Source organism: Coregonus lavaretus (genome assembly GCF_964263955.1).
Source record: "Coregonus lavaretus genome assembly, chromosome: 27".
NCBI lineage: Eukaryota > Metazoa > Chordata > Actinopteri > Salmoniformes > Salmonidae > Coregonus > Coregonus lavaretus.
The window spans coordinates 773,184-799,204 of NC_140014.1; positions in this window are offsets into that span (position 1 = coordinate 773,184).

Below are 26,021 nucleotides of genomic sequence, written 5' to 3' on the forward strand. Positions count from 1 at the left end.
GCCAGTCTTGACTTGAATGGGAACTGCCATCTATGGATTGATTATATGTCTATGGTTGGTTGTGGCTGTGAGTTTGCCTTTTGCAAATATCAAAATACAATGGCAAAAAAAATGTTGTCATTACTAAATGTGTAAGTGATAGGCATTGGGTTGGAACCGGTTCAGGGAACAGAACCTAAAACCAGAAAATAACAAAAATGTTCAAGGAACAGAAATGGAACATGGAATGAAAGTGATCCATACTGTTCCGGAACATAATCGTTATTTTAAAAGCATGTGAACCGGTTACTAACGTTGTTTTACGTTCCAGGCATTTTTTTCTAGTCCCACAACAAAACGCAACAAAGTGCCTATGCAAAGCCCTCGTTCTGTCACTCAGAAACGTATTCTAGTGTCTGCCTGCAACCTGAAAATCTTTGCCTTTGAATGTTTAGGCTACCTGCCTTAAGCGTAGGCTACTGTACTGACACTACAAGCTTGAATCAGAAGATAGGGAGAGAGATGTTTAATTAGCTAGAGAATAATGGTTTAACTTTTTCAATGCTAGTTAAGGATACTATAGGCCTAGTTATCACGTTTCACGTTGGATTTATTAACTACAAAAAGGTAAGACATTTTTCATTCTGGTGCCGGTCTGCTTGTTAGCTAGCTAGCTTAAACTTGTTAGATGGCTAGCTCAAAGGACATTCACATTTCCTCCATAGTAGCTGCTCCTCCTAGGTATAATTATGTAGACCAACACTGAACAAAAATATAAACGCAACATTTAAAGTGTTGGTCCCATCTTTCATGAGCTAAAATAGAAGATCCCAGAAAATGTCTATACACACAAAAAGCTTATTTCTCGAAAATGTGCACAAATTTGTTTACATCCCTGTTAGTGAGCATTTCTTCTTTGCCAAGATACTCCATCCACCTTACAGGTGTGGCATATCAAGAAGCTGATTAAACAGCATGATCATTATACAGGTGCACCTTGTGCTGGGGACAATAAAGGGCCACTCTAAAATATGCAATTTTGTCACACAACACCATGCCACAGATGTCTCAAGTTTTGAGGGAGCGTACAACTGGCATGCTGACTGTAGGAATGTCCACCAGAGCTGTTGCCAGAGAATTGAATGTTCTACCATAAATCGACTCCAACATTGTTTTAGATAATTTGGCATTACGTCCAACCGGCCTCACAACCGCAGAACACGTGTATGGTGCTGTGTGGGTGAGCACTTTGCTGATGTCTACTGTCATGACTCTCCCTGGGTGAGGATCAAAGGCCTCATATCAGCCAAGACAATGGCAGACAACAACCAGACCCTCTTACCCACGGGGGGCTGTGCCGGTCTTGACATCTTAATACTGCCATAAATTTGAGATTGGAGAATCTATCTCTGGCCCTGTGGTATGGTGAAAGGAATGTCCTTTGTTACAGAGACTTTTGCAGCCCAAAAACGTCAACATCCAACAATGAACATTGGGACAATATATTTCAACATCCAAACGTTGGGAATTATGAGAAATGGAATATGGAAAATTAATGTCATTAAAAATTGTATAAAGGTGTTATAATGAAAACATTGTGACTTGAAGAGCTTTACACTGTGTATATCAGGATTACATCATTTAACTTGTGTAGAAAATATCAAGGAGGAAGACAATGTTTCCGTGAAAATAGGAATGTGATTTTAGCTTTCTAACAAAATCATAGTGATAGTAATATTTTTGCCTCGTAACTAGCCACGCCCGAGGGAGTTCAGAGAGCGTGTCAGTTTGACGGAAATGCCCCTCTTTACCAGAGTGCATAAAAGACTGAGATAAGAATGATCAGATCAGACTAGACAGACCTCAAGCTGCAGCTGTTATCCATATTGGTCCCGACCCTGACAATCAACACAAGGTGAAGACGACAAAGTTGCCTCCACTAACAATCAGTGTTACGGCTGAGTAGCTGTTCTAAGTACTGTATCTAAGAAGGTGGATTTAAGTGGGACCATCCTGTTACTCTCTTCAAACCATCGTCTACTACACTGCTCTCATCACCCCACAGGGGATCCTTGACACGGCTGATTAGCCGTCCTCAGAAGACCACTTCCAGAACGAGTGAAAGTAAACAGACACTAAGAAGAAGGACATTGTGACCTCTTGTGGACAATCTGAGGCTTACATCTGAGCCTTACATCTAAAAGGCCATCCAAAAAGAGAAGGCCCAATCGACCCTCCCCACGAAGGCCTGGGTCCAACAGAGACGACGAAGACAAACACGTAAATACATGCATTATTTCTTACCAAACAGGCGGCAGTTCTGGCAAAGTATTAGGATTACTATGAGCTTAGGTCCATGTGTATCCATGACTTTCAGAATGAGACGGATTTTAGGTAAATTATTAATAAATGATTGTTAAATGATAAGAGATATCAAGATATCTTTAGTGTTAATTATCGAAATGGTAACTCGTTAAACAACTTTTCCCGTGGTGCTCCAAATTCCTAATGAGGTAATTGTTACATGATAAATTGAATCTAGTAACAATTAAACATATTAGGTAATTATTTGAAAAATAATAGTCATCACAATTATGAAAGGCACATCACGACACAACATTGTCAACAAAGTGCCTCATGGTGGCATTGAGGTTATTGTATGGGCAGGCATAATCTACGGACAAAAAACACAATTGCATTTTATTGATGGCAATTTGAATGTATAGAGATAAAGTGATGAGATCCTGAGGCCTATTGTCGTGCCATTCATCTGCCGCCATCACCTTCATCTGTACACAATTCCTGGAAGCTGAAAATGTCCCAGTTCTTCCATGAACTTCAGACTCACCAGACGTCAACAATTGAGCATGTTTAGGATGCTCTGTATCAACAGGTATGTCAGCATGTTCCAGTTCCCGCCAATTTCCAACAAGAAAAAATAAAAAATAAAAAATAAAAAAATAAATAAAAGGAATAATTTTTTTTTATAAATAAATAAATAAATCATAACTAAAATAGAGAAAAAAAGTGATAAATAAAAATAAAAATAAAAAAATAAATAGGGACTGAGCACGCCACCATTCTCATCGACGGGGCTGTAGTGGAACAGGTTGAGAGCTTCAAGTTCCTTGGTGTCCACATCACCAACGAACTATCATGGTCCAAACACACCAAGACAGTCGTGAAGAGGGCACGACAAAGCCTATTCCCCCTCAGGAGACTAAAAAGATTTGGCATGGGTCCTCAGATCCTCAAAAAATTCTACAGCTGCACCATCGAGAGCATCCTGACTGGTTGCATCACCGCCTGGTATGGCAACTGCTTGGCCTCTGACCGCAAGGCACTACAGAGGGTAGTGCGTACGGCCCAGTACATCACTGGGGCAAAGCTTCCTGCCATCCAGGACCTCTATACCAGGCGGTGTCAGAGGAAGGCCCTCAAAATTGTCAAAGACTCCAGCCACCCTAGTCATAGACTGTTCTCTCTGCTACCGCACGGCAAGCGGTACCGGAGTGCCAAGTCTAGGTCCAAAAGACTTCTCAACAGCTTCCACCCCCAAGCCATAAGACTCCTGAACAGCTAATCATGGCTACCCGGACTATTCGCACTGCCCCCCCACCCCATCCTTTTTACGCTGCTGCTACTCTGTTAAGTATTTATGCATAGTCACTTTAACTCTACCCACATGTACATATTACCTCAACTACCTCAACTAGCCGGTGCCCCCGCACATTGACTCTGCAACGGTACCCCCCTGTATATATAGCCTCCCTACTGTCACTTTATTTTACTTCTGCTCTTTTTTTCTCAACACTTTTTTTTTGTTGTTGTTTTATTCTTACTTTTTTTGTTTAAAATAAATGCACTGTTGGTTAAGGGCTGTAAGTAAGCATTTCACTGTAATGTCTGCACCTGTTGTATTCGGCGCATGTGACCAATAAAATTTGATTTGATTTGATTTGATTTGAAGTTCTCACAGCCATTGAAGAGGAGTGGGACAACATTCCACAGGCAACAATCAAGAGCATGATCAAATCTATGCGAAAAGATGTGTCACGCTGCATGAGGCAAATGGTGATCACACCAGATACTGACTGGTTTTCAATGTGAAAGGGTACAGGTTAGTCGAGGTAATTTGTAAAGTGACTATGCATAGGTAATAAACAGTGAGTAGCAGCAGTGTAAAAACAAATGGAGGGGGCGGACAATGTAAATAGTCCGGGTGGCCATTTGATTAATTGTTCAGCAGTCTTATGGCTTTGGGGCAGCTGTTGAGGAGGCTTTTGGTCCCAGACTTGGCGCTCCAGTACCACTTGCCATGGGGTAGCAGAGAGAACAGTCTATGACTTGGATGACTGGAGTCTTTGACAATTTTTTGGGCATTCCTCTGACACCGCCTAGTATATAGGTCCTGGATTTCAGGAAGCTTGGCCCCAGTGATGTACTGGGCCGAACGCACTACCCTCTGTAGCGCCTTACGGTCAGTTGCCGAGCAGTTGCCATACCAGTCGGTGATGCAACTGGTCAGGATGCTATCGATGGTGCAGCTGTATCACTTTTTGAGGATCTGGGAACCTATGCCAAATCTTTTCATTCTCCTGAGGGGGAACAGGTGTTGTCGTGCCCTCTTCACGACTGTCTTGGTGTGTTTGGATCTTCATAGTTTGTTGGTGATGTTGACACTAAGGAACTTGAAACTCTCGACCCGCTCCACTACAGCCCCATTGATGTTAATTGGGGCCTGTTTGTACTGCCTTTTCCTGTAATACACGATAAGCTCCTTTGTCTTGCTCACATTGAGGGAGAGGTTCTTGTCCTGGCACATCACCACCAGGTCTCTGACCTCCTCCCTATAGGCTGTCTCATCGTTGTCGGTGATCAGGCCTACCACTGTTGTGTCATCAGCAAACTTAATGATTGTGTTGGAGTCGTGTTTGGCCACACAGTCGTGGGTGAACAGGGAGTACAGGAGGGGACTGAGCACGCACCCCTGAGGGGCCCCAGTGTTGAGGATCAGCGTGGCAGATGTGTTGTTGCCTACCCTTACCACCTAGGGGCAACCCGTCAGGAAGTCCAGTATCCAGTTGGAGGAGTTTAGTCCCAGGGTCCTTAGCTTAGTGATGAGCTTTGTGGGCACTATGGTGTTGAACGCTGCACTCTAGTTAATTAACAGCATTCTCACAAAGGTGTTCCTTTTGTCCAGATTGGAAAGGGCAGTGTGGAGTGCAATTGAGATTGCGTCATCTGTGGATATGTTGGGGCGGTATGCGAATTGGAGTGGGTCTAGGGTTTCCGGGATGATGGTGTTGATGTGAGCCATGGCCAGCCTTTCAAAGCACTTCATGGCTACCGACGTGAGTGCTATGGGGCGGGAATCATTTAGACAGGTTATATTTGCTTCCTTGGGCACAGGGACTATGGTGGTCGGCTTGAAACATGTAGGTATTACAGACTCGGTCAGGGAAAGGTTGAAAATGTCAGTGAAGACACTTGCCAGTTGGTCCGCACATGATTTGAGTACACGTCCTGGTAATCCGCCTGGCCCTGTGGCTTTGTGAATGTTGACCTGTTTAAAGGTCTTGCTAACATCGGCTACCGAGTGCGTGATCACACAGTCGTCCAGAACAGCTGGCGCTCTCATACATGCTTCAGTGTTGGCATTTAGCTCGTCTGGTAGGCTCGCGTCACTGGGCAGCTCGCAGCTGGGTTTCCCTTTGTAGTCCGTAATGGTTTTCAAGCCCTGCCACATCTGACGAGCGTCTGAGCAGGTGTAGTAGGACTCAATCTTAATCCTGTATTGACACTTTGCCTGTTTGATGGTTTGTCTGAAAGCGGGATTTCTTATAAGTGACCGGATTAGTGTCCCGCTCCTTGAAAGCGGCAGCTCTAGCCTTTAGCTCGATGCGGATGATGCCTGTAATCCATGGCTTCTGGTTGGGATATGTACGTACGGCCACTGTATTTTTTTTTTTTTTGGGGGGGGGGGGGGTATTCATTAGGGATCCCCATTAGCTACTGCTTACATCAGTTTGTACATTCAGCTTGTCAACACCTCTTACAAAAACAAGTAGTGATGAAGTCAATCTCTCCTCCACTTTGAGCCATGAGAGATTGACATGCATGTCGTTAATGTTAGCTCTCCGTGTACTTTTAAGGGCCAGCCATGCTGCCCTGTTCTGAGCCAACTGCAATTTTCCCAAGTCCCTCTTAGTGGCACCTGACCACACTACAGAACAGTAGTCTAGGTGCGACAAAACTAGGGCCTGTAGGACCTGCCTTGTTTATAGTGTCGTTAAGAAGGCAGAGAAGCGCTTTATTATGGACAGACTTCTCCCTATCTTAGCTACTATCAATATGTTTTGACCATGACAATCCAGGGTTACTCCAAGCAGTTTAGTCACCTCAACTTGCACATTTTCCACATTATTCATTACGAGATGTAATTGAGGTTTAGGGTTTAGTGAATGATTTGTCCCAAATACAATGCTTATAGTTTTGGAAATATTTAGGACTAACTTATTCCTTGCTACCCATTCTGAAACTAGCTGCAGCTCTTTGTTAAGTGTTGCAGTTTTTTCAGTTGCTGTAGTAGCTGATGTATATAGTTTTGAGTCATCCGCATACAGACACATGTCGTTAGTAAAGATTGAAAAAAAGAAGGGGCCTAAATAGGGGAATTCCTGATTCTACATAGATTATGTTTGAGAGGCTTCCATTAAAGAACACCCTCTGTGTTCTGTTAGACAAGTAACTCTTTATCCACATTATAGCAGGGGCTGTAAAGCCATAACACATATATTTTTCCAGCAGCAGATTATGATCGATAATGTCAAAAGCTGCACTGAAGTCTAATAAGACAGCCCCCACAATCATTTTATCATCCATTTCTCTCAGCCAATCATCAGTCATTTGTGTAAGTGCTGTGCTTGTTGAGTGTCCTTCCCTATAAGCATACTGAAAGTCTATTGTCACTTTGTTTACTGTGAAATAGAATTGTATCTGGTCAAACACAATTTTTTCAAGAAGTTTACTAAGGGTTGGTAACAGGCTGATTGGTAAGCTAGTTGAGCCAGTAAAGGGGGCTTTACTATTGTTGGGTAGCGGAATGACTTTAGCTTCCCTCCAGGCCTGAGTGCACACACTTTCTAGTAGGCTTAAATTGAAGATTTATCCTCAGTAATTTTCCATCCAGATTGTCAGACCCCGGTGGCTTGTCATTGTTGATAGACAACAATAATTGTTTTACCTCTTCCAAACTGACTTTACGGAATTCAAATGTACAATTCTTGTCTTTCAGAATTTGGTCAGATATACTTGGATGTGTAGTGTCAGCATTTGTTGCTGGCATGTCATACCTAAGTTTGCTTATCTTGCCAATGAAGAAGTCATTAAAATAGTTGGCAATATCAGAGGGTTTTGTGATCGATGAGCCATCTGATTTAATGAATGACGGAGCCGAGTTTGCCATTTTCCCCAAAATGTAATTTATGGTGCTCGAAAGCTTTTCACTATCATTCTTTATATCATTTATTTTTGTTTCATAGTATAGTTTTTATTTTATTTTTTATTTAGTTTAGTCACGATTTCTTAATTTGCATTATGTTTACCAATCAGTTGGGCTGCCAGACTTATTTCCCATACCTTTTGCCTCATCCCTCTCAACCATACAATTGTTCAATTCCTCCTCAATCCAAGGGGATTTAACAGTTTTTACAGTCATTTTCTTAATGGGTGCGTGCTTATTAGAAACTGGAATAAACAATTTCATGAATGTGTCAAGTGTCTGGTTGCTCCTCATTACAAACCACAGACCAGCAAATATTCTTTACATCATCAACATATGAATCACTACAGAACTTCTTGTATGACCTCATATACACTATATTAGGCCCAGCCTTTGGAACTTTGGGGACGACATCGTCGATGCACTTATTGATGAAGCCGGTGACTGAAGTGGTATACTCCTCAATGCCATTGGATGAATCCCGGAACATGTTACAGTCTGTGCTAGCAAAACAGTCCTGTAGCGTAGCATCCGCGTCATCTGACCACTTCCGTATTGAACAAGTCACTGGTACTTCCTGCTTTAGTTATTGCTTGTAAGCAGGAATCGGGAGGATAGAATTATAGTCAGATTTCCCAAATGGAGGGCGAGGGAGAGCTTTGTATGCGTCTCTGTGTGTGGAGTATAGGTGGTCAATTTATTTTTTTTTCCTCTGGTTGCACATGTGACATACTGGTAGAAATTAGGTCAAATGGATTTAAGTTTGCCTTCATTAAAGTACCCGGCCACTAGGAGCGCCGCTTCTGGATGAGGATTTTCATGTTTGCTAATGGCCTTATACAGCTCGTTAAGTGCGGTCTTAGTGCCAGCATCGGTTTGTGGTGGTAAATAGACTGCTACGAATAATATAGATGAGAACTCTCTTGGTAGATAGTGTGGTCTAAAGCTTATCATGAGGTCCTCTACCTCAGGCGAGCAATACCTTGAGACTTCTTTAATATTAGAGATTGCGCACCAGCTGTTATTGACAAATAGACACACACCCCCGCCCTCGTCTTACCAGACGTAGCTTCTCTGTCCTGCCGATGCACAGAAAACCCAGCAAGCTCTATATTATCCATGTCGTCGTTCAGCCACAACTCGGTGAAACATAATATATTACAGTTAATGTCCCATTGGTAGGATAGTCTTAATCGTAGATCATCCATTTTGTTTTTCAATGATTGCACGCTGGCCAATAGAACGGAGGGTAGTGGAGGTTTCCTCACTCACCTACGAATTCTCAGAAGGCAGCCCGACCTCCGCCCCCTTTTTCTCCATATTTTCTTCATGCAAATGACGGGGATTTGGGCCTGTTCTCGAGAAAGCAGTGTATCCTTCGCATCGGACTCGTTAAAGAAAAACCTTCGTCCAGTTCGAGGTGAGTAATCACTGTTCTGATGTCCAGAAGCTCTTTTCGGTCATAAGAGACGGTAGCAGCAACATTATGTACAAAATAAGTTTACAAATAAGTTACAAACAACTCGGAAAAGCGCACAGTTGGTTAGGGGCCCATAAAATGGCAGCCATCCCCTCCGGCGCATCTTGCGCCATAGGCTACACTTGTTTGTCCATCACGCATGTAAACAACTAGCTTTCCTGCTCTATCCACACAGATTGGAATAGTAATTTAATGAACTAAATGTAAAAAAAAACCTGTTGATTTCAAATGTAAAAAAAAAAAAATGAACAGAAAGGAATGATATAAACCAGTATAGTGGAGCGGAACGGAATACATTGTGGTTCTGTTCAGAACGAAACGATGGGAAAATAATTTAGATTCCAATCCTTGATTTTAACTTTATAATTTTTTTACACACAAAAAACATTTGATTAATGAAATATTGAATCAGTTGATTTCCTCAAATGAAAGGGATGATGACTCGGGGAAGGTATCTTTTTTTATTGGTCCTCAACTTGTGGCTCAGACACTTCATTAAGATTAAATGGAGTTAGCCCTTAGTTAGTCTGCCCCAGAGCACGTAGGTTCTGAAGGATTCGTTGCCATAGAAATGTACACAGCTAAAAGGTGAGCCACTTTCATGGTACCAGTTAACCTGAGTTGAACCTTGCATTGAATTCTACGTCGGGCAAAAATGAGCATTTGAATCAGGAAAGTTTCCTCTCACGACCTCTACAAAACAGATTGTTGAATAAAATGATATTCTAAAGTACTTTTCCAGGTGTCCGTGCGGTTGCTCCTTTTGCAGTTAGGAATGTGAGACAATATATCAACAGGAAAGTATAAATAAATCAACTTTTCAAAGCACTGGTAGTGCGTTCAGATTTGTATCACCCAAAACAAGCTCACAATATAAAAATACAGTGCATTTGGAACATATTCAGACCCCTTGACTTTTTCCACATTTTGTTCTGTTACAGCCTTATTCTAAAATGGATTAAGTCGTTTTTTTCCCCTCATCAATCTACACACAATACCCCATACTGACAAAGCAAAAACAGGTTTCTAGAAATGTTTGCAAATGTATTAAAATAAAAAAAATGAAATGTAACATTTACATAAGTATTCAGACCCTTTACTCACTACTTTGTTGGAGCACATTTGCCAGCGATTACAGCCTTGAGCCTTCATGGGTATGATGATACAAGCTTGGCACCTGTATTTGGGGAGTTTCTCCCATTCTTCTCTGCAGATCTTCTCAAGCTCTGTCAGGTTGGATGGGGGGCGTCGCTGCACATCTATTTTCAGGTCTCTCCACTGTGTTGTCTTGGCTGTGTGCTTAGGATCGTTGTCCTGTTGGAAGGTGAACCTTCACCCCAGTCTTTGGTCCTGAGGTTTCCATTAAGGATCGCTCTGTACTTTGCTCCATTCATCTTTCCCTCGATCCTGCCGAATCTTCCAGACCCTGCCACTGAAAAACATCACCACAGCATGACGCTGCCACCACCATACTTCACCGTAGGGATGGTACCAGATTTCCTCCAGACGTGACGCTTGGCATTCAGGCCAAAGAGTTCAACCTTGGTTTCATCAGGCCAGAGAATCTTGTTTCTCATGGTCTGGGAGTCATTTAGGTGCCTTTTGGCAAACTCCAAGTGGGCTGTCATGTGCCTTTTCCTGAGGATTTGCTTCCGTCTGGCCACTCTACCATAAAGGCCTGATTAGTGGAGTGCTGCAGAGATGGTTGTCCTTCTGGAACGTTCTCCCATCTTCACAGAGGAACTCTGGAGCTCTGTCAGTGACCATCGAGTTCTTGAGGCCCTTCTCCCCTGATTGCTCAGTTTGGTCGGGTGGCCAGCTCTAGGAAGAGTCTTGGTGGTTCTAAACTTCTTCCATTTAAGAATGATGGAGGCCACTGTGTTCTTGGGGACCTTCAATGCAGCAGACATTTTTTGGTACCCTTCCCCAGATCTGTGACACGACACAATCCTGTCTCGGAGCTCTACGGACAATTCCTTCGACCTCATGGCTTGGTTTTTGCTCTGACATGCACTGTCAACTGTGGGACCTTATATAGACAGGTGTGTGCCTTTCCAAATCATGTCCAATCAATTGAATGTACCACAGGTGGACTCCAATCAAGTTGTAGAAACATCTCAAGGATGATCAATGAAAACAGGATGCACCTGAGCTCAATTTCGAGTCTCATAGCAAAGGGTGAATACTTATGTAAATAAGGTATATGTTTTTTATTTTGAATACATTTGCTCAAATTTAGAAAAACCTGTTTTCGCTTTGTCATTATGGGGTATTGTGTGTAGATTGATGAGGGGAAAAAATAATTGTAATAGATTTTAGAATAAGACTAAATGTGGAAAAAGTAAAGGGGTCTGATTACTTTCCGAATGCACTGTACATCCTGATTCAAACGTTAATTTCTGCCCAACGTAGAATTCAATCCAATTCGACGTCGAGTTTCCAGATAAAGTTGAACTCAAGGTTGACCAAAGTTAACTCGCTAACTCCTCAAACCTGATTCGTAGTATAGGGCTGAGGACGAAGCACTCTCTGTTGCTGTGCTACAGCACTGTGCTCCCAGTTCACCCCCAACAAGCTGATTGTGTGTATGTGGATGGATGCATTCACAGACACAGCACACACACACACACACACACACACACACACACACACACACACACATACACATAACTGTTAATCAACCATACACTAACACCATCTACCAATCAATAATTAGGCATGTAGCAAAGGGGTAAAGCGGGTCACCTCCTCCAGAACCTTTTCTAAGCGGGCTCGCACCTGGGGGTGTCGCATTGGAGGCAGATGTACCCATTATTACACACACCAGTGGCGGTCGGTGCCATTTAAGATGAGGGAGGATGATTAAAACAATTATGAGCATGGCCTTATTTCTATTACAACATATTCAATGACTGCATTCAAATTCCATTCACCCAACTCAATGTAACATCGATAGGTTTAGGCTACTACATGATACTAACATTTTCCCTGTACCCATCATGAGGTTGATACAACCTATGAATGAAGTTTACAACGTATGTGCAGAGAAATTTGAGTAATCAAGGAGACAAACATTGAAACATTCAATACCGCCTTGCACACTCTTGCCTGCATCTAGCGTGTAGTCATTAGTCCAACAGTTGCAAACAAGTTTCTTTTTACCCCCTTTTTCTCCCCAATTTCATGATATCCAATTGGTAGTTACGATCTTGTCTCATCGCTGCAACTTCCCAACGGGCTCGGGAGAGGCGAAGGTCGAGTTATGCGTACTGACCCGCCAAGCCGCGCTCCTTCTTAACACCTGCTTGCTTAACCCGGAAGCCAGCCGCACCAATGTGTTGGAGGAAACACTGTTCAACTGACGTCAGCTTGCAGGCGCCCGGCACGCCACAAGGAGTCGCTAGAGCGTGATGAGCCAAGGAAAGCCCCCCGTCCAAACCCTCCCCTAACCCTGACGACGCTTTCCAAGTCAAACCTTTATATCATAACTGCTAACAGCTACACACAGCCTACATCGTTGTCAGCATTATAACGTCATAGTCAACATAGCTACTAGAACTAACACGTTGGTAAACCCGCTACAATCATGCAGTACAGTGTGCAGTTTAGCAGTTACACCGGTTGGCCCCGGTGGCAATATATTAATAAAACCAAAAGCTTACCTTGACTTGGAAAAGTTCCAGTGTTGGATAGCCAGCTAGCTAACATAGCATCCATCTCTGTTTGAGACAGGTGTTTGAGTAGGCTAAACTAGCTAGTTGCATTCGCTAGCTAAGTAAATGAAAGTGAAAGTGAAAAAAAATATATATAGCTATCTCTCTCTCTCTCTCTCTCTCTTGCTTCTCCTTCATTTTTGAAGAAATTAATTTGTTCAAAACTCTCTCTTTGAGTCAACTACTTACCACATTTTATGCACTGCAGTGCTAGCTAGCTGTAGCTTTTGCTTTCAGTACTAGATTCATTCTCTGATCCATTGATTGGGTGAACAACATGTCAGTTCAAGCTGCAAGAGCTCTGATAGGTTGGAGGACATCCTCCGTAAGTTGTCAAAATTACTGTGGAAGTCTGTGGAAGGGGGTGAGAACCAACAAGTCAATGTACCCAGTTGAGGACGGAAACTAGCTGTCCTCCGAGTACACCATAGTGCTACCCTACAGAGTGCTGTTGAGGCTAATGTAGACCTTCATTGCAAAACAATGTGTTTTAATCAATTATTTGGTGACGGGAATATATTATATATAGTGTTATCTAAAAAGCATACTTTTTTAATGTTTCACTATTTCAATTGTTTTGAAATTCACTGAGCAGGATTGTCCTCCTCTTCCTCCTCTGAGGAGCCTCCACTGACACACACCCACGTACATAGATAAAGGCAAGTTTCCAGTAGAACATCACGTTATTACAATATTGAGAATAGGGTAAAAAAAAACATATTTTTATTGGGGTTGTACTGTACTTTCAAATGTGTTGGCAGATTAGAGGTGGATATCCTTGATCTAGAAAATGTGGTAAAAAAAACATCAGATCTACACTGAAACAAATAACACTTTGTCAATGGTATACATTTAATCATACGACTGGATGGTTTCAAATGCTAATGTTAATTAGCTAGCTAGCTAGTTATTCTACTCATCAAGGCCTTTTAAAATAGGAAGTCAACTCGACTGTTTACATTTAGCATTAAACAACTAGCTAGGAATCATAGCTAAGACTTGAATGTCTCTCTGATAATGTTAACTAGCTAGGTCAAAGTTAACAACTTTTTAACCTTAGATAATTATTAACTTTTCATAATAGCTAGTTAGCTATTTCAGTTTGGACAAGCAACACTGGTACAATAATCCAATCTCTTACGACGATATGCTCTAACATTTGGTATTCAATCGCCTATGAAATGTATAATAGCAGTCCGCAAAGATTTTTATAACTAACCCTCATTGTTCTATCCAGGGGTGCAACTTTGGTTTTAGAAGTGACAGAAGAACCTGGCAGGGGTTTCTCCCAACAATTGTTTGGGGGCATCTAAAGCTAATTTCCTGCATTTTTACTAGGGCTGTCACTCTTTCTTTTATAGGCCTATATAGACATACCCTATGTGTTTTAATAAAACCAACTAGGCTATATGTACTGAACTTGTCTGATGCTTTAAGCACACTGCTTCGTTAAATAAGACACACAAATTACTCAAGAGGGAGCCAGAGATCAAGCTAGTCTAACCAGATGAAAAAAACCTGTTCCTGACCCTCCTTCTCCCGCTGCTGCTGACCTTAGCAGATTCTGCCTTTATGATCCTGAAGTTGCTGGTAATATGCTACACCAGCAGTTGGCAACCTTTTCCATTTGGAGTGGCAATTTATTTTACAATTTCTACCAATCTGCATGCCAGTTATGATAATTTAATTTATAATAGTCTTTGTATCTCAAAATCATTGTCTGTGGTTAATCTAAATGAAAATGATACAAAACTAAAAGTAACTTTTATTGCCATTGCCAACTATGTAATAATAACCTACATAAGGCCAACAAAAAAACATCGCAGCCTGCAGTTAGAAAATATCCTGGTGAAAATAAATATCCCATAAATCACATTGGCTACGCATGGCCTGTCTGCAACAATCTTGAAACATTTGATCAACTATCAACTGGATCGCCCCAAAACTCGATAAGAAGTAATCACATATTTTATGATGTTACTACTAGATCAGAGCATTCAATTTTTCCCTTTCTTGCCGAGTGGTTATCGAAAGGGAGAGAGCTGGAAATATTGTTGAAATACTTTGAGGAACTATTGCCATGCTCAATTGATTCTGAAAACAGACTTAGTTAACTTGCTGTTTGAGGTGAAGAAAAATTACTTTGAGAAGCTCCACAGCTCATTAGTGGTGGTGAGTTAAGACAATCATAAATTCTATCAGACATCCCCAAATGGGCACATTTATAGGCCTATATTTGCGCGCAGGACAGGTAGACTAGTCCTACTTCTATATGCGTAATCAGGTGCGCGTCCTTACTCAACATTGACAGGAGAGTTTCAAACAAAAGATGATGAATAATTTGACAAAACTTGTCAATGAAATAAACAAAAACTTGTTTCTTAAAAGTGTAGTATAGGTTGTGAGCTCTGCAAAACACATGCCCACTCTGACAATGAGAACGGCAAATTACTATAACAATAATAATAATAATGATATATTTAATGCATTAACAGAAATTACCATAACCAAACAAATATTGCAGATTAGAAATGATGGGTATTAATGGTACATTTAGGCTACTACTGGTGACTGACAGAACAATAACGTTACATTGCTATACTAACTCACATTGCGCTGTCAGAAAAACTTTGGAAAATCGATCTTCAATCGATGGTTTCATTGTTTCATGGCTGGCTCTAATGATACAACAACTGGCGAAAACTAGCCAAGCTAATTTACTTATGTTGGTGGGTCATGTCCACCCTGTCCCCAGTGAAAGTTGCGCCCCTGGTTCTGTCTGTGTTAGAGGTGTATGCCGCCACCTACTTCTTGATGTGGCTTTCCGGCAGACTAGACGCTGTGTTGCGTATTGCTGCCTTTCACAGGTCGGAGTGCACATTTTGGTCACCCCCAAAAGGGGAATGGGAAAAACTTAAATTGCACCACCATCTAACCCTACACCAAGTGGGAAACGGTGAGGGCCTTCTATGCCTTCAGAGGATTTATGCAGTGTGGAAAAAAAGTATTTAGTCAGCCACCAATTGTGCAAGTTCTCCCACTTAAAAATATGAGAGAGGCCTGTAATTTTCATCATTGGTACACGTCAACTATGACAGACAAATTGAGAATTTTTTTCTCCAGAAAATCACATTGTAGGATTTTTTATGAATTTATTTGCAAATTATGGTGGAAAATAAGTATTTGGTCAATAACAAAAGTTTCTCAATACTTTGTTATATACCCTTTGTTGGCAATGACACAGGTCAAACATTTTCTGTAAGTCTTCACAAGGTTTTGACACACTGTTGCTGGTATTTTGGCCCATTCCTCCATGCAGATCTCCTCTAGAGCAGTGATGTTTTGGGGCTGTCGCTGGGCAACACGGACATTCAACTCCCTCCAAAGATTTTCTATGGGGTTGAGATCTGGAGACTGGCTAGGCCACTCCAGGACCTTGAAATGCTTCTTACGAAGCCACTCCTTCGTTGCACCGGGCGGTGTGTTTGGGATCATTGTCATACTGAAAGACCCAGCCACGTTTGATCTTCAATGCCCTTGCTGATGGAAGGAGGTTTTCACTCAAAATCTCACGATACATGGCCCCATTCATTCTTTCCTTTACACGGATCAGTCGTCCTGGTCCCTTTGCAGAAAAACAGCCCCAAAGCATGATGTTTCCACCCCCATGCTTCACAGTAGGTATGGTGTTCTTTGGATGCAACTCAGCATTCTTTGTCCTCCAAACACGATGAGTTTAGTTTTTACCAAAAAGTTATATTTTGGTTTCATCTGACAATATGACATTCTCCCAATCCTCTTCTGGATCATCCAAATGCACTCTAGCAAACTTCAGACGGGCCTGGACATGTACTGGCTTAAGCAGGGGGACACATCTGGCACTGCAGGATTTGAGTCCCTGGCGGCGTAGTGTGTTACTGATGGTAGGCATTGTTACTTTGGTCCCAGCTCTCTGCAGGTCATTCACTAGGTCCCCCCGTGTGGTTCTGGGATTTTTGCTCACCGTTCTTGTGATCATTTTGACCCCACGGGGTGAGATCTAGCGTGGAGCCCCAGATCGATGGAGATTATCAGTGGTCTTGTATTTCTTCCATTTCCTAATAATTGCTCCCACAGTTGATTTCTTCAAACAAAGCTGCTTACCTATTGCAGATTCAGTCTTCCCAGCCTGGTGCAGGTCTACAATTTAGTTTCTGGTGTCCTTTGACAGCTCTTTGGTCTTGGCCATAGTGGAGTTTGGAGGTTGACTGTTTGAGGTTGTGGACAGGTGTCTTTTATACTGATAACAAGTTCAAACAGGTGCCAATAATACAGGTAACAAGTGGAGGACAGAGGAGCCTCTTAAAGAAGAAGTTACAGGTCTGTGAGAGCCAGAAATCTTGCTTGTTTGTAGGTGACCAAATACTTATTTTCCACCATAATTTGCAAATATATTCATTAAAAATCCTACAATGTGATTTTCTGGATTTATTTTTCTCAATTTGTCTGTCATAGTTGACGTGTACCTATGATGAAAATTACAGACCTCTCTCATCTTTTTAAGTGGGAGAACTTGCACAATTGGTGGCTGACTAAATACTTCATTTCCCCACTGTATATACGGTGGGGAGAACAAGTATTTGATACAAAGCCGATTTCGCAGGTTTTTCTACTTACAAAGCATGTAGTCTGTAATTTTTATCATAGGTACACTTCAACTGTGAGAGACGGAATCTAAAACAAAAATCCAGAAAATCACATTGTATGATTTTTAAGTAATTAATTTGCATTTTATTGCATGACATAAATATTTGATCACCTACTAACCAGTAAGAATTCCGGCTCTCACAGACCTGTTAGTTTTTCTTTAAGAAGCCCTCCTGTTCTCCACTCATTACCTGTATTAATTGCACCTGTTTGAACTCATTACCTGTATAAAAGACACCTGTCCACACACGCAATCAAACAGACTCCAACCTCTCCACAATGGCCAAGACCAGAGAGCTGTGTAAAGACATCATGGATAAAATTGTAGACCTGCACAAGGCTGGGATAGGCTACAGGACAATAGGCAAGCAGCTTGGTGAGAAGGCAACAACTGTTGGCGCAATTATTAGAAAATGGAAGAAATTCAAGATGACGGTCAATCACCCTCGGTCTGGGGCTCCATGCAAGATGTCACCTCGTGGGGCATCAATGATCATGAGGAAGGTGAGGGATCAACCCCGAACTACACGGCAGGACCTGTTCAATGACCTGAAGAGAGCTGGGACCACAGTCTCAAAGAAAACCATTAGTAACACACTACGCAGTCATGGATTAAAATCCTGTAGCGCACGCAAGGTCCCCCTGCTCAAGCCAGCACATGTCCAGGCCCGTCTGAAGTTTGCCAATGACCATCTGGATGATCCAGAGGAGGAATGGGAGAAGGTCATGTGGTCTGATAAGACAAAAATAGAGCTTTTTGGTCTAAACTCCACTCACCGTGTTTGGAGGAAGAAGAAGAATGAGTACAACCCCAAGAACACCATCCCAACCGTGAAGCATGGAGGTGGAAACATCATTCTTTGGGGATGCTTTTCTGCAAAGGGGACAGGACGACTGCACCGTATTGAGGGGAGGATGGATGGGGTCATGTATCGCGAGATCTTGGCCAACAACCTCCTTCCCACAGTAAGAGCATTGAAGATGGGTCGTGGCTGGCCTTCCAGCATGACAACGACCCAAAACACACAGCCAGGGCAACTAAGGAGTGGCTCTGTAAGAAGCATCTCAAGGTCCTGGAGTGGCCTAGCCAGTCTCCAGACCTGAACCCAATAGAACATCTTTGGAGGGAGCTGAAAGTCCGGATTGCCCAGCGACAGCCCCGAAACCTGAAGGATCTTGAGAAGGTCTGTATGGAGGAGTGGGCCAAAATCCCTGCTGCAGTGTGTGCAAACCTGGTCAAGACCTACAGGAAACGTATGATCTCTGTAATTGCAAACAAAGGTTTCTGTACCAAATATTAAGTTCTGCTTTTCTGATGTATCAAATACTTATGTCATGCAATACAATGCAAATTAATTACTTAAAAATCATACAATATGATTTTCTGGATTTTTGTTTTAGATTCCGTCTCTCACAGTTGAAGTGTACCTATGATAAAAATTACAGACCTCTACATGCTTTGTAAGTAGGAAACCTGCAAAATCGGCAGTGTATCAAATACTTGTTCTCCCCACTGTATATTATATTTTTTATAACAAAATAACACTTAGTTTTAATTTCTGTTTCATCTTTATAATAATTGTAATAATTTTCTGATTTAATCTCTTCATTTTGTATTGGAAAGAGAAGGATTAAACTAAAGATAAAAAATATCCAATCAGGACTTTGGTAGTCTCTGGGTAGAAAAATCTAGCTAGCTCAGCCAGCGGCTAGGCGTTCAGAAGCTGGACAGAAGGCCTCTGCCATTCAACTGTATTAGAGCAGAATTTGGAGTAACAGTGGAATGAACCAATCACATTTTTACTTGCAATGGGTGGTATCGTAAAATAGAAAAGTGACGGACACGTCACTACTGACAGCACAAGAGAAAATAATCAGTGGCGCAAGCAGTAGTTTTTCAACGCTAACTCTAGTAACGTTATCTAGCTTGTGTTGTAGTAGTGTGACAATGGCGACTGCAGCAGCTGTTATCAACTTCAAAATGGATGTTGTTGCTAATTTGTTAGCATCAGCCTTTTCAAGATTAACTTTCAAACTTCAATGGCACTGTTTTTTTGTTGCAGCTCGCTTGCTGTAACCTATCTCTTGGAAATAATGACTGTGAAACATTGTTGCATTTAAACTTGAGATCACTGGTTAGTGTGATGAATGTGATAAAACATATTTGTAATGGGAAGTAATAGCTGGTTTGTTAATTTCATTTTGAAAATGAAATGGTTGTGCTTTTGTATTGTGTGATTTCTTGGAGTAAATGGGATGCTTATTATTTGATGCTGTGTGTGAGTGCTTTCGCCTGTCTGTTAGCTGTGTCTATGTGTTTGACCAAAACTGGCTCTCTTTCAGCGCCATGGAGTGAGTGCACAGGTGTTACGGTCACTGTCCTTTCAGCCACCCCGAGCCTGTCACCTTTGATGTGACACTGTTGTTGTCTATTGGTGAAAGGACAGCGAGGCTACCATAGGTTGTGTAAACAGTGTGTTTTTAGTTTTGCTGGTTGCATTATTTTATGCTGTGTGTTACATGTTGTGTCCATGCCAGTTCTGTTTCTGCATGTGCGCGGCAGCCCGAAGCATGGCCAGGCCTGTTTGATTCATTCTTAATGTTATCAAAAAGCATTGCTCCTTCTTCACTAGAACTAGAATGGTCCGACTACAGAAGATATAATGTCGGCCACATTAAGTGATGTTATTTTTCTGTTATTTTCTTGATTTTTGTTGGAAGAGTTTTGGTATTGGAAGAGTTTTGGTTCCTCTGAAGGCCTAGGTCCTATAGTCACGGTTCGCCACTGCCTACATTTACATTTTACATTTTTGTCATTTAGCAGACGCTCTTATCCAGAGCGACTTACAGTTAGTACATACATTTTCATACTTTTTCATACTGGCCCCCCGTGCCTACACCTATACACAATCCCCCAAAACCCACCACCCCATCCCTAAACCAGGCTGTCGACCTGGGAGGATGGAACCCATTCTCTCAACTTCCTATAGATCTTCTGCACTAAAATCTCTCACACCCAAATATTTCTCTGCTACTGCAACACCATGTCTATAAACACAATAAATCCAACCTCACTAAAACTGATCCTCTCTGGCTCTCTCTCTCTTCAGGTCTACTCACTGGGGGCCTCCCTGTCGACTCAATCACCCTTAGGCTATCCGGTACTCTCTTCACTACCTCAGAATAGGACACTTTCTGCCCCACTCGAACTCTGGCAATCTTAATCTGTCTCTCTCTCACAGGGCACTTCGGATCCCCAGCTGCATGCGGACCCTCACAGTTGACACACAGTGCTTTCTCTATCCCAACTGTACACTCCCTCTGACTATGCCCTCTATGCCCTCCTCACATCGTGGGATCTCCATTCTACACACTGCTGCAACATGTCCGAATCCTTGGCACCTAAAGCACCGAAGTGGGTTCGGAACATAGGCCCTCACAGAATAGCAAATATAACCTAACCTGACCTTATCAGGAAGAAACTCTGTGTCAAAGTTCAACACGACAGACAGGGTATTCTCAGTCTCACCCTTGCCACAGTGTCGAGCAGTTTGTTCAGTTCCTCGTCGTTACGGACGGCCAGCTGCAGGTGACGGGGGATGATACGAGTGAAAGAAGGACACCACTTAGTGAAAGAAGAGGAAGACGCGTTCAGAGTGAAAGAGGAGGAGAATGGTACAGTAAAAGAAGAGGAAGATGTAATCTCTCTGTTACAGTATCCAGAGGACTGACTATTGTGATATAATAATGCCATAGTATCCATGTTTGGTATGTGATTCTGACACTTGTTCACTGAGGATAACTCCGATGCATGATCTCTGTGAGCCCGGCGAAGCACGAGGCTAGCTAGCTAGCGGGTAGCTACTGGTAACGTTTAGCAACGGTGGATAGTTGTTTCCAATGTTATTTCACGCTTAAGAGTACCTGTAATTAAGCCAGCTAGCTACCTACCATTCAGCTGTTTTTCTAACCTCATTATCTGAGGCATCAACGTTAGGTAGTTAGTAGCTACTGTACTTAATTACACCTACTGATTGCAGAAGACAAATGTCTTCTTGTCTGCCACCCAGTCAGCTGGCGTCGGGTAAGTTTGGCTTTATACATAGCTTGGGCTTTGTCGAGTAAGGCTTAATTATGTATTTAGATTGTAGTTAGGGAATTGTAGGTAGGCATCGTGGGCTGTTGTGGGTAGTTATTGTAGGTTAGCATTGTATTCGGCGGTGCCGGGTGTAGCACGAAGCTAGCTAGCTAGCCGTTTTTCAAACAAAGTCAACACAGTAGCCATTGATAGCTAGCCAACACGACCAGCTAACTGTACTGTAGCAGCTAAATACAATATATTTGTGCTAGCCAGCCAACGTTTAATTAGTGCTGCGTTATGAAAGGAACTAGACACGGACACGAATTATCTGTTTAGTGTGTTAACACACTATTGGTAGTTTGTTGCAACCAAGTATTGGTGCTAAACTGTGTGTTATTGGATGCTAGCATGCTAGTTAGCTATAGCGTCATAGTTAGGCATCGTGGGCTGTTGTGGGTAGTTATTGTAGGTTAGCATTGTATTCGGCGGTGCCGGGTGTAGCACGAAGCTAGCTAGCTAGCCGTTTTTCAAACAAAGTCAACACAGTAGCCATTGCTAGCTAGCCAACACGACCAGCTAACTGTACTGTAGCAGCTAAATACAATATATTTGTGCTAGCCAGCCAACGTTTAATTATTGCTGCGTTATGAAAGGATCTAGACACGGACACTAATTATCTGTTTAGTGTGTTAACACACTATTGGTAGTTTGTTGTAACCAAGTATTGGTGCTAAACTGTGTGTTATTGGATGCTAGCATGCTAGTTAGCTATGGCGTCATAGTTAGGCATCGTGGGCTGTTGTGGGTAGTTATTGTAGGTTAGCATTGTATTCGACGGTGCCGGGTGTAGCACGAAGCTAGCTAGCTAGCCGTTTTTCAAACAAAGTCAACACAGTAGCCATTGCTAGCTAGCCAACACGACCAGCTAACTGTACTGTAGCAGCTAAATACAATATATTTGTGCTAGCTAGCCAACGTTTAATTATTGCTGCGTTATGAAAGGAACTAGACACGGACACGAATTATCTGTTTAGTGTGTTAACACACTATTGGTAGTTTGTTGTAACCAAGTATTGGTGCTAAACTGTGTGTTATTGGATGCTAGCATGCTAGTTAGCTATGGCGTCATAGTTAGCTAGCTGAATAAAGTAAGTTGAGTCTATTCCTTGAAACATTGAACCGCTGTAGTTCACAACAATTCTAATTTCTAAAGTGGAAGTTGGGAGAGTTTTTATTCGGGTGGTTCAGTGAAACAATTATAGTTTCTGAGGTGGAAGTTTTGGTGAGGGAGGCCCTACTCTCTCCTTTCCCAGATGTTTAGTTCATTTCATTCCGATCTCCTCTGCATTATTGTAGCCATTTGCTGCAGCCTGTCAACTATGCCTCTGCCTATCCCTGTTCTCTCCTCTCTGCACAGGCTACACAAACGCCTCACACCGCGTGGCTGCTGCCTCTCTAACCTGGTGGTCCCTGCACGCACCCCACACCTGGAGTTTCAGGTCTCAGGCAGCCTCTGGAACTGCCGTTCTGCTGCCAACAATGCTGACTTCATCCCAGCCTATGCTAACCTCCAGTCCCTCGACTTCCTGGCGCTGACGGAAACATGGATTACCACTGAAAACACTGCTACTCCTACTGCTCTCTCCTCGTCTGACCATGTGTTCTCGCATACCCCGAGAGCATCTGGTCTGAGGGGTGGTGGCACAGGAATCCTCATCTCTCCCAAGTGGACATTCTCAATTTTTCCCCTAACCCATCTGTCTATCTCCTCATTTGAATTCCATGCTGTCACAGTCACTAGCCCATTTAAGCTTAATATCCTTGTCATCTATCGCCCTCCAGGTTGCCTTGGAGAGTTCATCAATGAGCTTGACGCCTTGATAAGTTCCTTTCCTGAGGATGGCTCACCCCTCACAGTTTTGGGGGATTTCAACCTCCCTACGTCTACATTTGACTCATTTCTCTCTGCCTCCTTCTTTCCACTCCTCTCCTCTTTTGACCTCACCCTCTCACCGTCCCCCCCTACTCACAAGGCAGGCAATACGCTTGACCTCATCTTTACTAGATGCTGCTCTTCTACTAATCTCACTGCAACTCCCCTCCATGTCTCCGACCACTACTTTGTATCCTTTTCTCTCTCGCTATCCTCCAACACTACTCACTCTGCCCCTACACAGATGGAAATGCGCCGCCGCAACCTTCGCTCTCTCTCTCCCACTACTCTCTCCTCTTCCATCTTATCATCTCTTCCCTCTGCTCAATCCTTCTCCCTCCAATCTCCTGATTCTGCCTCCTCAACCCTCCTCTCCTCCCTTTCTGCATCCTTTGACTCTCTGTGTCCCCTATCCTCCCGGCCGGCTCGGTCCTCCCCTCCAGCTCCGTGGCTTGATGACTCATTGCGAGCTCATAGAACAGAGCTCCGGGCAGCGGAGCGGAAATGGAAGAAAACTAAACTCCCTGCCGACCTGGCATCTTTTCACTCCCTCCTCTCTACATTTTCTTCATCTGTTTCTGCTGCTAAGGCCACTTTCTACCACTCTAAATTCCAAGCATCTGCCTCTAACCCTGGGAAGCTCTTTGCCACATTCTCCTCCCTGCTGAATCCCCCCCCCCCTCTCTCTCTCTGGATGACTTCGTCAACCACTTTGAAAAGAAGGTTGACGACATCCGATCCTCGTTTGTTAAGTCTAATGACACTGCTGGTCCTGCTCACACTGCCCTACCCTATGCTTTGACTTCTTTCTCCCCTCTCTCTCCAGATAAAATCTTGCGACTTGTGACTGCAGGCCGCCCAACAACCTGCCCGCTTGACCCCATCCCCTCCTCTCTTCTCCAGACCATCTCCGGTGACCTTCTCCCCTACCTCACCTCGCTGATCAACTCATCCTTGACCGCTGGCTATGTCCCTTCCGTCTTCAAGAGAGCGAGAGTTGCACCCCTTCTCAAAAAACCAACACTCGATCCCACTGATGTCAACAACTACAGACCAGTATCCCTTCTTTCTTTTCTTTCCAAAACTATTGAGCGTGCCGTCTTTAGCCAACTCTCTTGCTATCTCTCTCAGAATGACCTTCTTGATCCAAACCAGTCAGGTTTCAGGACTGGTCATTCAACTGAGACTGCTCTTCTCTGTGTCACGGAGGCTCTCCGCACTGCTAAAGCTAACTCTCTCTCCTCTGCTCTTGTCCTTCTAGACCTGTCTGCTGCCTTTGATACTGTGAACCGTCAGATCCTCCTCTCCACCCTCTCCGAGCTGGGCATCTCCGGCGCGGCTCACTCCTGGATTGCGTCCTACCTGACCGGTCGCTCCTACCAAGTGGCGTGGCGAGAAGCTGTCTCCGCACCACGTGCTCTCACCACTGGTGTCCCCCAGGGCTCAGTTCTAGGCCCTCTCCTATTCTCCCTATACACCAAGTCACTTGGCTCTGTCATATCCTCACATGGCCTCTCCTATCATTGCTACGCTGACGATACACAACTAATCTTCTCCTTTCCCCCTTCTGATAACCAGGTGGCGAATCGCATCTCTGCATGTCTGGCAGACATATCAGTATGGATGACGGATCACCACCTCAAGCTGAACCCTGGCAAGACGGAGCTGCTCTTCCTCCCGGGGAAGGACTGCCCGTTCCATGATCTCGCCATCACGGTAGACAACTCCGTTGTGTCCTCCTCCCAGAGTGCGAAGAGCCTTGGCGTGACCCTGGACAACACCCTGTCGTTCTCCGCTAACATCAAGGCGGTGACCCGATCCTGCAGGTTCATGCTCTACAACATTCGGAGAGTACGACCCTGCCTTACACAGGAAGCGGCACAGGTCCTAATCCAGGCACTTGTCATCTCCCGTCTGGACTACTGCAACTCGCTGTTGGCTGGGCTCCCTGCCTATGCCATTAAACCCCTACAACTCATCCAGAATGCCGCAGCCCGTCTGGTGTTCAACCTTCCCAAGTTCTCTCACGTCACCCCGCTCCTCTGCACACTCCACTGGCTTCCAGTTGAAGCTCGCATCTGTTACAAGACCATGGTGCTTGCCTATGGAGCTGTGAGGGGATCGGCACCTCTGTACCTTCAGGCTCTGATCAGTCCCTACACCCAAACGAGGGCATTGCGTTCATCCACCTCTGGCCTGCTGGCCCCCCTTCCTCTGCGGAAGCTTAGTTCCCGCTCAGCCCAGTCAAAACTGTTCGCTGCTCTGGCACCCCAATGGTGGAACAAGCTCCCTCACGACGCCAGGACAGCGGAGTCACTCACCACCTTCCGGAGACATTTTAAACCCCACCTCTTTAAGGAATACCTGGGATAGGATAAAGTAATCCTTCTACCCCCCCCCCAAAAAAAATTATAAAATAAAATAAAATAAAACATATTGTAAAGTGGTTATCCCACTGGCTATAGGGTGAATGCACCAATTTGTAAGTCGCTCTGGATAAGAGCGTCTGCTAAATGACGTAAATGTAAAAATGTAATGTGTCTACGTCTCACCAAACAGTGGGTGTCACAAACAATAGGAATATTCCTTTTTATTTGATCCACCTCTACACTCAAAGCTACTCCACTGATTGCCCCTTTTAGCAG